This window comes from Humulus lupulus, chromosome 4, assembly GCF_963169125.1.
Source record: "Humulus lupulus chromosome 4, drHumLupu1.1, whole genome shotgun sequence".
Lineage (NCBI taxonomy): Eukaryota > Viridiplantae > Streptophyta > Magnoliopsida > Rosales > Cannabaceae > Humulus > Humulus lupulus.
In genome coordinates this window covers 54,895,752-54,910,041 of record NC_084796.1, presented here as the reverse complement: position 1 = coordinate 54,910,041, position 14,290 = coordinate 54,895,752, and the positions used below count along the sequence as shown (strand labels likewise).

The window sequence follows — 14,290 nt, the reverse complement described above, 5'->3', positions numbered from 1 at the left end:
CTTGAATTCTCTTAGTGATTCCTCAAAGTTTGAAGAATTTCCTTTTTAGCCCTGGGTGAACTCTTGTGAATAAGAAAGGAAAATGCTAGAAGGAGAGGGAAAGTTTCTCAAACTTGAATTGCAATTGAGTTCTAGCACTTAGACAATTTCTAACATTATGGTCAAATGGCCATTTTACCCTTAATCTAATTCCCTCTCTTTATTTACCCCAAGGGTAGTTTAGTAATTTAACACTAATATTAATTATCCACTAATCTCCAACTTATCAACGAATGTCCATAAATTGTAATATCTTATCCATTAACTTTATTTTTCCCATATTCTTAAAATATGAAAAATTCCCAAAATATCCCTAGGTTTGACCCGAGCTGGAATTTTTTTCCATTGTGACTTTTTCACTAAAATCGCTCGAAAGGATCCACTTATGCCAAAAATCACATTATCCACATAATAATGTCGCCTCAATGCATATACACATAATAATTACAATTATACCATCAATAATTCAAAATTATGAAATGTCATTTTTTTAACAAAAGCGGATCTTTAAACACATTCAATACACATAATAATGCATACTCAATTATATAATAATATAATTCACATAAGTGCCCCTCGTGCCCCCCCACCCCGACACGCTAATTAAGGTATTAAACCTTATTTGGAGTTTTGGGACACTATAACAGACATCTTGGCAACACTAGGTTCCAAATCGTAGCTGCCTGTTACTCAGTCTTCACCAAGATTGGCCTCACAGTATTGATACCAATCTATGACTGCATCATAGTCCCTTATTTAAGGTGAATCACCGAAAAGAATAAGGCATAACAATGCTCCAAAGAATTGGATTTGGATTGGTTCTATCCGTAATAACCATGATTATATTAGCCATAGTTGAAGAAAATAGAAGAATTTTTGCTCACAAAGCCAATAGGAATAGAACCAAGAAGATGGTCAACTTATTCCCTTTTTGCCTTTTGTTTGGTTCCTCAGTTGACTTTAATAGGATTCTCTGAAGCATTTGCTATTTTCAGTCAAGTTGAATTCTACTACATGCAGTTTCCAGAGAACATGAGAAGCGTTGGTGGTTCCTTCTTTTTTATTAGATTTGTAGGTGTTGACGTGGTTTTTCTTTAATAGGGAATTTAGAAATCTGAAATAGAGAGATTAAGCTTACCTTAAACAAATGTAAAGAAATATAAAAACACCCACAATTTATGTAGTTTGGTGGTTAAAATCCACTTAGTCCATGAGTCACTATTATTGATCAATGGTTAAAACGTCCCACCGAATGAATTCTTGGCTCAAGGTCAAGAATGAATAAATCTAGAAGAGGTAGAATTTGTTGTCGCAGGAATCAACCAGACCTCTTACAGCTCGCTGGAGTGGTAGCAGATGCTACTTCTACAGCTCAGCCCGCTACCTAGAATAACCAGGCGAGAGGCAACAAATGAAAAGGGAATGGTGAAGATGACCAAAATGGGTTCAAGAAAAATAAGCATGGGGAGAAGTACACTTCTATCTTCACCATGTATACCGACCTAATAGATACACAGAAAAAGATTTATCTGGCTGATTCTACCCGTCTTCCATGGAAGAAGCCTGAACTCGTGAAGCATCAAAGGGAAAAGAGAGACCTGGCTAAATCCTGTCGATGCCACAATGATATTGGCCACAACACAGATGATTGTCGTCAGTTAAAGGATGAGATCAAGACTCTCATTCGAGCTGGACCATTAGTTCAATATGCTCAGAACCAACCAGCAGAGCAAAGCCCTCAACCATCTCCAAGTAACCAAGTCAATCCAGAACAAGCTCAACCAGATTGTGGAAATTAGATCACCCCTCCCCCTTTTGAAGGGAGGGACATAGCCACCATTGTAGGCGAACCTCATCTGGCAGGAAAAGCGATGGAGCCAAGAAGAGATATATCTCGGAGTTGAAAAGACATGATGGCACTGAGTTCATCCTGAAGCAAAGGTTATCTAAACAATAGTGATTGGATAAAGAAACAATCATTTTTCCAGTAGAAGACACTAGCCATGTTCAATTGCCTCATAATGATAATTATTAAACTCGCTATCCGGAGGGTACACAAAATACTATTTAACAATGGGAGCTCTATGAATGTTTTATTCAAGTCCCCCATTGACCTTTACAGATTTTTAGGAGAAGGAATGATAGCCATAGGAATAATCGAGCTCATAGTAACATTGGGAGATGAGACGTGAGTTTTCGCCAAGATTCTTGAGTTTGTGGTACTTGATTGTCTGGCTGCCTATAATGCAATCTTGGGGAGACCTGCGCTGATGGCGTTTGAAGCTATAACATTAGTTCTCCACTTGGCCATAAAATTTAAATCGTCCTTGGGAATCTGTACCATGAGAGGAGATCAACTCGCTGTCAGGGAATGCTACAACATTGTCATGAAGGGAAAATCATAACCCGGACAACAAACCATGGTAATAACTGAAGAAAATAAGGAACCTCAGGCAATGGTAATTTCTAGAGAGGCGGAAGAACCTCAGGAAGTTGGAAATGAAGTCGCTCAACCCAAAGAAATTGATCCAAGATTAGGCGAAGAGAGATCTGAGCTCCAGGCTTTAGAGGAGCTAGAGGAAATCATTCTTGACCTAGAAGTACCTTCGAGGGTAGTAAAGGTTTGAAAAAATCTTGAAACCGAAAGAAAGGAGTTGGTCGAGTTTATGAGAAAAAAACTCGACGTCGTTGCCTCGTCGCATGAGGATATGGTGGGAATCAGTCCAAGCGTAATGATGCATACCTTAAACCTTGACAAAAAGGTGCCTATGAAGGTGCATAAATGAAGGTTGTTGGGAAAGGAACGAGGAGAAGCTCCGGAGAAAGAGGTATCTCGCTTATTAAATTGCGGTTTCATTATTGCCATCCCTATTTTTGTCCCGAAGCCAAACAGAAAATGGAGAACCTGCATCAATTTTTCTGACCACAACAAAGCCTCCCCTAAAGATTATTTCCCACTACCGAGAATAGATCAGCTAGTTGATGCCACAACCGACCATGAGCTCATGTCTTTCATGGACGCATATTCTAGATATTACCAGATCGCGATGAACCTCGTGAATCAAGAACACACCTGCTTCATGATCGAACATAACATATACTACTACAAGGTCATGCAATTCATGTTAAAGAACGTTGGTGCAACATATCAAAGATTGGTCAATAAGATGTTTGTCAACACGATTGGGAAGAACATGGAGGTGTATGTATACGACATGCTCATCAAGTCAAACACTACCAATGACCATGTATCCGATATGGAAAAATGTTTTGGCGCGATGAGAAAGTATGACATGAAGTTGAACCCCCAGAAATATACCTTTGGGGTTTCGTTAGGGAAGTTCTTAGGCTTCATAGTCAACGCAAGGGGGATCAAAGAAAACCTAGAGAAGATCAGGTCGCTATTAGAAATGCCTTCACCAAGGTCAGGGATTAATTGGAAAGGTCGTGTCCTTAAACTGGTTCGTATCGAAGTCCACAGACAAATGTCTTCCCTTCTAAAACTTGCTCAGGGGTAATAGACGCTTTGAATGGACAGAAGAATGCTAACAGGCATTTCAGGTTTTGAAGATTCATTTGGCTTAGCCCCCCATGTTATCAGAACCAGTCACTGGGGAATGTTTGTACTTATGCCTAGCCGTAATAGAAAACTTGGTCAGCGTTGTGTTAGTTCGAGAAGAAAATCGAACACAGAAATCAGTGTATTATGTGAGTAAGAGGCTTCTGGAAGTTGAATCCAAATATCCTCTAATTAAAAATCTTTCTTTCTGTTTGATTTTGGTCTCAAGAAAGCTCAGGCCATATTTCCAGTCCCACACTGTACACGTCTTAACCGATAAACCTTTAAGGCAGGTCTTGGAAAAGCTTGAGACATTGGGACATTTTTAAAGTGGGCCATCAAACTTAGTTAATTCGAGATACTATATAAACCACGAAAAGTATCCAAAGGCCAAGCGCAATGAGGAAAATAGTACAAGATTTATGGAAACTCTTCGTTGACGAATCTTCAAACGAGAACAGATTTGTTGCTGGAATAATCCTAATCTCATCTAAAGGACAACACTTCCATATGGCTCTCAGATTCGGTTTTGACGCTTCCAACAATGAAGCAGAGTACGAGGCATTATTGGCTGGAGTTCTTGTAGTGAAGGAGCTAAAATCAAGAATAATTCATTGTTTTAGCGATTCTCAGCTCATGGTTAATTAGGTATTAGGTTAATACCAAGCTTGAGGAATCAAAATGGGAGCTTATCTAGCTAAAGTGAAAGGTGAACTGTCAAAATTTGAGTTTTATTCCATCGAACAAGTCCCCTGCGAGTAGAATACGAATGCAGATGCCTTAGCTCGACTCTCCACAACCAAAGAAGCGAACACATTAAATGTGCTCCCCGTAGCATTCTTGGAGAAACCAAGCATCAATGAAAAACCAGTGGGGGTCGGAGTGATTTGTGAAGAATCGACCTAGATGACTCCCACAGTGATAACTTCATTTTAGTGTCCTTTTAGAATGTGTTTTTGTGGTAATCTTGAGTCTTTATGTGTGTTTTGTGCAAGATTACACTTTTGTTTGTCTTTGTTGTACGTTGGTGCGGTGAATCACGAGAAAAATGTAAAAAGAAGAGAAAATGGTGGGAAAATGATGGTCTTGGCGGTTGTTGGACTCAAAATGATGCTAATGACAATTAAAAGTCACTTTTTGATGAAGAGACGAGTTAAAAGACCTAATTTGAGAAAAAATGGAAATAGAGCCGAGACTTGAGCTTATAAGTCGCTACTCTAGGCATGTCAGAAACACATGGCTGCTAGAGGCAATTAGTGCCGTGACTTGACCTTATAAGTCGTGGCGCAAGGAAAACTCAAAGGCTAAGCAAAGGGGACATTCTGGACACGAGCCGCGAGTTGAGATGTTTGAGTCGCGGCGCCTGAAGACTTGCCCAGATTCGGGAGGCTTCAAAAATTGATGCGGGCCACGACCTAGAAAAGGCCAAGTCGCGACCCGCATATGAAAAATGAAGCTTTTGTAATTTTTTACAATAAATTCATAGTTAGGGTTTAATTAGGTCATTAGGTCAAATATTAATGACATTTTTAGAGACTAATTTTGATTCTTAGACTAGTTATTCTACAGTTTTATATTTTCTTTCTTCTTTAAGTTTTTGAATCTTATGTTTCTGAATTATTATTTTGTTGATTTAGTCATGTATGATATGAACTAAACAATTTTTATCTAGGGTTTAATGTAATCCCTTGGATTTATATATAATTTAATTATGATGTTCTATTGATTTTTCATCTCTATTCTAATTTATATAATGTATGCCTAATGCTAGTAAATACCTGATCAATATTTGCTTGATTTATGATTTTGATTCAAAATTCAAAAGATGAGAATTGAATATGTTATCATCATATAGACATAGGTTGCATTTTGGATGAAAGTACCTGTATGGCTTGTGTAGTAATTAGGTTTCCATGCTTAATGCCTATTGTAGAGGCTGAACTCTACAATGATCAGAAAGGATGGATCGCGGGCACTGCCAACCTGTAGAACAAAGGAAGAAATAACGTAAAAACCTTGGGACACCGGGGTGGTGCCAGTTGAAGGGACTTCGACGGTCAAGTTAGTAAGCAATTCGAGTATATAAGAAAGAAATGTTAAGAAAGTAAACAACAAGTAAATCCACCGTAGAGTGGCAAAGAGGGATGATCTATGTGATCGGTCTGATAGTATTAGAGAGAGATTGAGAGCTTTTGAATAAATGCTTGATAGTAGCTCTCTTTTTTCTTTTCCCCTCAGAGGACTAGAAACTTGATTTTATAGAGTTTTCATTGGTATGTTGCTTAGCCACTAAGGAGTGAGCGTGAGAAGCGATCTTCTTCCTGAAAAGGAGGAAGACCTATTCTTTTGGGTGATTTGTAGATTGACCCAACTCCTTTACCCACGTTTTTATCTTGTTCTGTTGCTATAAAGCTTTTTGGGCTTACAAAGTAGTCAAAGACAAACACTACTCTTGATAATTGGGCTAAGGTTCGGTTGGGGCTGAGACTGGGCCTGGTTGTTCAGAGTAGCTTCTTACGGACTTGGCCTGATGGGCTCTTTAGTGTTTAATGAGTTGTAGTTTCTAATTGGGTCGATGGCATAATTGATTTGGGTCTGGTGCAATTTTTGGCCACTACACCTGTTATATGTTTAAGTTTATTACAGAGATGTAGAAAACCTACATATAGGATGAGATCTTATATCTTAAAAAAGAATAGGAATCAATTTATGTTAACCTGCTATTAGAATAAGAAGAAAGAAACTTAGAACTGATTAATGAAATTAGTAGAATGAAAAGTTGATGAAATTAACACCCTAGGTCTTTTTTAGTATTGATTTTTATCTTTTAATTAGTTTTTTTTCATAGAAATTTACAATTTTAAAATTAAATTCATTCATCTAAACATTGTTTGCCAAATAGAAATTTACTTAGGAAATAGTCTTCGTGGGAACGATACTCTATTTATCATTTATATTACTTGAATCGAATGCATGCACTTGCGTATATATATTTTTGCGATCAAGTTTTTGGCGCCGTTTCCAGGGACTTAATTTCCAATATCAAAGTTAATTGTTGTTTGTTCTAATTTGGTTTTTATTTATTTTATTTTCATTATTTTACACTTATTCGGATCAAGGCTGTATTGTGTTTCAGGAATTGTTGGTATATGTGAGGAAGTAGACAAAAGGAAATCATACTAATAGATCTTGAAATTTGGAGAACGTGCAGACAGAACCGAAAGATAAAGACAAGGATAGACTTTGCCATGGCTGAGAACGCAAATAACGTTGTCAACAACAATGCAAATATGGGTAATGTAGCTGAATCCGATCCACCATTAAGAAACTATGTACTCCCTACTGTTACGGGAATACATTCAAGCATTCGTCCTCCAATTTTTGAGGCAAATAATTTTGAGATAAAACCCTCAATTCTTGAGATTGTGCAGAATTGTGTACAATTTTGGGGGTTACCAAATGAGGATCCAAATCTCCATATCACAAACTATTTAGAGCTATGTCCGACATTCAAAATGAATGGGGTGAGTAACGATGCTGTAAGATTAAGATTATTCCCATTTTCACTAAGAGACAGAGCTAAGAGTTGGTTGAATTCATTACAAGCCAACTCTATAGTTACTTGGGAAGATTTGGCTTAGAAATTCCTTGGTAAATATTTTTCTCCTGCCAAGTCAGCTTGAATAAGAGGAGAGATTAACAACTTCCATCAGCTGGATGGGGAGTCTTTATATGATGCATGTGAACGATTTAAAGAATTGCAAAGGAAATGCCCACATCATGGAATAGAGAAGTGGCTACTAGTTCATACATTTTACAATGATTTGGGGGGCAATACAAGGACATTTATAGATGCAACATTAGGAGGAGCGTTTATGAGAAAAAGCGCTAATGAAGCATATGAATTATTGGAAGAGATGGCCATGAATAACTATAAGTGGCCTACTGAGTGTGAGAATATGAAAGTAGCAGGAATCTTAGAAGTTGATCCAATTGCGCTATTGACCACTCATGTGGCATCTCTAATCAAGAAATTGCAACAAAATAATCACGCCACACAAGCAATGAAAGTACATAATTTCGTGAGTAGTGAGATTTGTGGGGGACCACATTCTTATGAACAATGCCCGAGCACAGCTAGTTGCTCAACAGATGTGAATCATATGCCTTTGGAGAAAGCATAGGTTATTGGTAATTTTTCAAGATTTGCATCCAACACTTACTCCAATTCCAATACTCTTGCTTGGAAAAATCACCCTAATTTTTCTTGGAAAACTAATCAAGGGTTACAACCGTAGTATTCACTATACCCACCTTAACAACCCTCTCATCAACTGACTTATGGATTACATTCTAGACCATATTATGATCCAAACCCACGCCCATCTCACCCACCACCACATCCTCAAATGAACCCACCAAAAATTCAACTAGACCAATTAAATCAATTAATGACAAAGACAAGGTCTTCAATCAGGAGTTTGGAGAAGCAAATACATCAATTGGCTCAAGTGTTTTCTAGTAGACAGCAAGGGAATTTTCCTAGTTCCACAGAGGTAAATCCTAAAGAGCAATGTCAAGCTGTCACTCTGAGGAGTGGGACTAAGTATGATGGACCTACAGTGGATGACAAGGGGAAGAAGACAGAGGATCAACATGTTACTAGTCCAACACAAGAGGATGTTACTGAAGACCTTCCAAAGACAGAAAAGCCAAAATACATCGAGCCTACACCAAGGATTCCATATCCTCAATGGTTTCGGAAGGCTAATCTTGACAAATAATTCTCCAAATTTCTTGAGGTATTTAATAAACTTAACATTAACATATCTTTTGCTGAGGCTCTAGAAAAAATGCCTAGTTATGTGAAGTTTATGAAAGAGATATTGTCTACTAAGAGAAAAATGGAGGATTATGAAACGGTTGCATTAACTGAAGAGTGTAGTGCAACTATTCAAAAGAAGCCTCAAAATTTAAGAGATTCGGACAGTTTCACTATGCCTTGCACCATTGTGAACTTTCTTTGTGAGAGAGCTTTATGTGATTTAGGTGCACGCATAAATTTAATGCTGCTGCCTGTATTTAAAAGGCTTGGTTTGGGGGAAGCTAGACCCACTACTATTACTATTCAACTAGTTGAACGTTCATTAACACACCCCAGAGGTATTATAGAGGACGTTCTAGTAAAGGTAGATAAGTTCATTTTCCTGGCAGATTTCATTGTATTAGATATGGAGGAAGATGAGGACGTGCCTATTATATTGGGACGACCATTTTTTTCCACGGGGCAAGTGCTGATAGAAATTCAGAAGGGAGAGTTAAGGCTTAGAGTACAAGGTGATGAGGTTGTTTTTAATGTTTTCAAAGCTTTGAAATATTCTTTGGCTAGTGGCAGTTGTTTTTATGTTAGTATTTTGGAGGAACCAAGTAAAGGGGTCCAATCTATTAAGGATCCACTAGAGTTGAGTTTGATTGCAAGTCCTAAAGAGTGTTCTAGTACTGAAGCCGGTGAGTATGATAAGTGGTTGAATTCATCAGGGAAAATTTATAAAAAGAAATATGAGGAATTTGGGGCAAGTGCCTGAGAGACCTCTCCCATCGATTGAGAAGCTACCAACTCTTGAGTTAAAATCCTTACCAGATCATCTTATGTATGCTTATTTGGGTAAGAATGACACTCTCCCAATTATTATTTTCGATTCTTTGTATGTGACTGAAGAAGAGAAGCTTCTTAGGGTATTAAGGGCTCACAAGCTAGCAATTGGATGGACTTTGGCAGATATTAAGGGTATTAGTCCTTCAACAGTGATGCACCATATATTAATGGAGGAGGGTAGTAAGCCTAGTATTGCTGCTCAAAGGAGGCTCAATCCTTCAATGAAAGAAGTGGTAAGGAAAGAAATCCTTAAATGGTTGGATGCAGGGATAATTTACCCAATATCTGACATTGCTTGGGTTAGTCCTGTCCAGGTAGTTCCAAAGAAGGGGGGCATGACCGTGGTTAAAAATAATAATAATGATGAACTTATTCCAACTCGTACGGTGACAGGGTGGAGAATTTGTATTGATTACCATAAGCTAAATAAGGCCACCAGGAAAGACCATTTTCCTTTACCTTTTGTAGATTAGATGCTAGATAAACTGGCAGGCCATCCTTATTACTGCTTCTTGGATGGGTATTCGGGATACCAACAAATTCATATAGCACCGGAGGATCAGGAAAAGACTACCTTCACATGCCCTTATGGAACATTTGCCTTTCGGAGGATGCCATTTGGGTTATGTAATGCTCCCGCCACCTTTCAAAGATGTATGATGTCAATCTTTTTAGACATGGTGGAAAAAGGTATTGAAATTTTTATGGATGACTTTTCAGTCTTTGGACCTTCTTTTGATGGATGTTTCGCTAATTTGGAAAGGGTTCTGAAAAGATGTGAGGAGTCAAATTTAATATTAAACTGGGAGAAATGTCACTTTATCGTGACAGAAGGAATAGTATTGGGCCACAAGATTTCACACCATGGAATTGAGGTAGACAGGGCCAAGTTTCAACAATAGAAAATTTACCTCCTCCGTTGTCTGTTAAAGGGATTCAAAATTTTTTGGGCCATGCTGGATTTTATAAGAGGTTCATAAAGGAATTTTAAAAAATTCAAAGCCATTGTCTACTTTACTTACGAATGGTGTTGTATTCAACATTGATTCTGATTATTTAAGGGCATTTAACATATTGAAGGAGAAATTGGTATCTGCTCCAATTGTTGTATCACCAAATTGGGAAATTCCTTTTGAATTAATGTGTGATGCTAGTGATTATGCAGTAGGAGCAGTTCTTGGACAGCGAGTTGACAAGGTATTCAAAACAATTTATTATGCTAGTCGAACCTTGAATGATGCTCAATTAAATTATGCAACTACTTAGAAGGAATTACTTGCAATAGTCTTTGCATTTGGCAAGTTCAGGCAATATTTAATTGGTAATAAGGTCATTGTTTACACAGATCATTCAGCTATTAAGTATCTTATGACAAAAAAGAATGCTAAACCTCGCCTGATTCAATTGGTCTTATTATTGCAAGAGTTTGATATGGAAATTCGTGATAAGATGGGGACAGAAAATCTAGTTTCATATCATTTATCTAGATTGGAAAAAGAACATGAGCATAATGCGAAAGAGGAGCCAATTGATGAAAAATATCCCAATGAACAATTATTTTCGATTGACTGTAAAGAGAAGATACCATGGTTTGCAGATTATGTCAACTATTTGGTAGCTAAAGTTGTGCCTCCAGACATGTCAAGGAAGCAACTAAAAAAGTTCTATTCAGAAGTTAAGCATTATTATTAGGATGAGCCCATTCTTTTTCGTCATTGTGCTGATCAAGTGATTAGAAGATGTGTCCCAGAAGAGGAAACGATTCCATACTTACTCACTGCCATACTTTACATTGTGGTCGTCACTTTGGGGGAACAAGGACAACAACAAAATTTTTGCAATGTGCATTTTATTGGCCTACGCTAATTAAAGATGCTAATGCCTTTGTTAAGAGTTGTGATCGTTGCCAAAGGATCGGTAATATATCCAGAAGAGATCAAATGCCAATGACTGGAATTCTGGAAGTTAAGTTGTTTGATGGTTGGGGAATAGATTATATGGGACCTTTCCCATCATCCTATAATAATAAGTACATTTTTATTGCAGTAGATTATGTTTCTAAATGGGTGGAAGTTGCAGCAACTCCTACTTGTGATTGTAAGGAGGTACTTAAATTTCTTCATTAGAATATTTTTACTCGGTTTGGTACTCCAAGAGCCATTATTAGTGACAGAGGCAGTCATTTCTATAATAAATCATTCACAACTCTATGCGCTCGTTATGGAGTTCATCACCGCAAGGAACTATTTTATCATCCACTTGCTAATGATCAAGTTGAAGCGTCAAATCGAGAAATTAAAAGTATTTTAGAGAAAACTGTAAGCACATCAAGGAAAGATTGGTCAAAAAAGCTTAATGATTCACCGTGGGCATATCGTACAGCCTTTAAGACTTCGATTGGTATGTCTCCATATCGGTTGGTGTTTGGGAAGGCATGTCACTTACCAGTTGAACTTGAGCATCGAGCTTATTGGGCGGTGAAGAAGATGAATGTTGATTTATTTATGGCGGGGCAGAATAGGCTTCTAGAGTTGAATGAGCTCGATGAATTTCGAAATGTGGCTTATGAAAACACAAATATTTATAAAGAAAATTATAAGGCTTTTCATGATAAAAGGATAATTAGAAAGGATTTCCAACCGGGAGATAAAGTGCTATTATTTAATTCTAGACTGAAGCTGTTTCCAGGAAAACTAAAGTCTAGATGGTTGGGAACCTTCACAGTTGTGGTCTCATTACCTTATGTAGAAGTACAGATTCATAGCGAGAAAACATGACATTTTAAAGTAAATGGTCAGAGGTTAAAGCATTATTTGGAAGGACCGGTGGAAAAGTTCAAATCTGTGATGGTTTTGGAACCCCTTTAAATGGGGTATTCAGTGTCTGGCTAAATGATATTAATGACAGCTCTATAGGAGGCATTCCTATATTTTATTTTATTTTAGTTTTTGATTTTATTTTTAATTAGTGGACAATTTTATTTAATTTTATTTTTGATTTGTAAAGTTTAATTATTTTAATTTTATTTATTTTTAGTATAAAGTATGTAAAAAAAATCGTGCAAATCGTGAGAAGGTTATTTTTCAATTAGTCTTCAGGTCAAGTCGCGACTTGAGCTTGTAAGTCGCGACATTAACACAAGTCAGAGAGCACATGGAAATTGAAGGAGGGGCGGGTCCCAACTTGGGCTTATAAGTCGCGACCCTTGGCCAAAATAGAAAGCATTGGAGTTTTTAAATTAGAGGCGGGTCGCGACTTGATGAGGTTGAGTCGCGATGCCTGGGAAGAAGAAAATCTGGACATTTGGATGCTGGCCGCGACTTGCCTTATCTGGGTCACTGCGCACCTGTGTCAGAAAGAAGAATAGTGGTTTTAAAGTCGTTTTCTCTAAGCCATACCTCTCATTTTTCATTTTCTTTCCTCCCAAACCAGTTTTTCTTTTACAAAAGCTCTCAAATTTCTTCCCTTATCCTTCTATTTCAAATACCCTTGAGCCATATTCTTAATTTTTAATTCCTAGTTCACATTGATCTCTTTCTTCTTTGCTTTTCCTCTAACCCTAATTGTTTTCTATTGGTAAGAAGTGAAGATTGAAAGAAGCATTGAGGAGTGGGAAGTCTTCAAGAATCAAGGGCTTGTAAGTTTTCTCTTTTGATGTTTTAATTGAAGTAATTTTATGCTAAGGGATTGAATTGGATTGTTGAACTGCCTAGTTAGTATATTTAGTTTCTTTGAGTGATATTTTTGGAGTTATTCAGTGGAGGAAATTACAGTAAATTAGGGGAAGTGTTGCCAAATTTTTGTGTTGTCATATTTGATCAATTGTGTAAGTATGGGTCCAAGAAAACAACGTACTAGGGCTACCTCTTCTAAGAACACTAATCGCCCTTCAACATCCCACACCCAACCACCCCAAACTCAGCCAATCCCACCAACACCTCAACCAATTCAAGAGTTTGATCCGACGTGATTTATTAACAAGGATGCCTTTGATCACTATCAAAGGTTATCTCAGCGTCCAGAAATTCAAGAGCGCGGAATGGAATATCAAGAAGATCCTTACCTTTAGGAAACTTATAATATTATTAGGGATGAAATTCAACGCCGTGGTTGGAAACTTTTTGTGGATGATAAGATGCCGAAGGCCAATTGTTTAATGGTTTATGAATTCTATGCCAATTTTCCTGGGGCTGTTAATAAAAAGGTGTTTGTGCAAGGGGTTTTGGTAGAATGTTCCATTGATAATATTGATTCTCTATATAGATCACCAATGTTTTCTCAAGAAGACGATGAGTATTATCAATTGGCGTATAATTGTGAAATTGATTGGGTTGGGGTGCCAGAAACTTTAGGCATTCCTGGTGCTACTTTTTTCATGCAGAATGGGGAACTGAAGCATTTACAAAGATATCAAATGAATTGTATGGCCAAAGCCTGGACACTCTTTGTGAGTGCACGCCTTATGCCCAACACTCACTTGTCTGAAGTGGGAACTGATAGGTGTCTTCTGGTTTATGCTATTATGACGGGACTCTCATTCGATATTGGCCGAGTTATCCGGTAAAGCAACATGGATTTATGTCGACTGAATACTACTGCCGGTTTGGGGCACATATCAATGATTACTTATCTATGTGAAGTGTGGGAGTTACCTAAGTATCCTAGTGATATCTATAGGAAGGCAATGGGGCCTATTTCTTGTGCTACGGTGTATAAATTTAATGACCCATCTTTGGAGCCACCAGTACCACAACCTAGGCAGATGATGGTTGAAGAGGAAAGAGATGTGGCTGAGGAACCTGCGTGCTGTCAATGATCAACCAACCAATTCAAAGGCAGCTGAGCAAGAAAGGAGAGGAGAATATCCTCAATATTTGACACTTGAGGCTCCACCGGATCCACACTTGGCCAGATTAGATTATATCATTCGGCAGAACCAACATACTCAGAATTATTTGGGAGAACTTCTTGATTATCATACAACTCAGGTTGACAGACAGAATGAGCTGGTTTACCGATGGTCAAACCAGGAGGCA

General features: G+C 37.8%; 1 non-coding gene across 1 annotated transcript; it reads right to left on the bottom strand.

Annotated features, from left to right (window-relative positions):
- Positions 1 to 7,280: 7,280 nt before the first annotated feature.
- Positions 7,281 to 7,385, bottom strand: LOC133833681 (small nucleolar RNA R71). Its single transcript, XR_009893049.1, has one exon. It is a non-coding gene; the product is annotated as a small nucleolar RNA R71 (small nucleolar RNA).
- Positions 7,386 to 14,290: the final 6,905 nt, after the last annotated feature.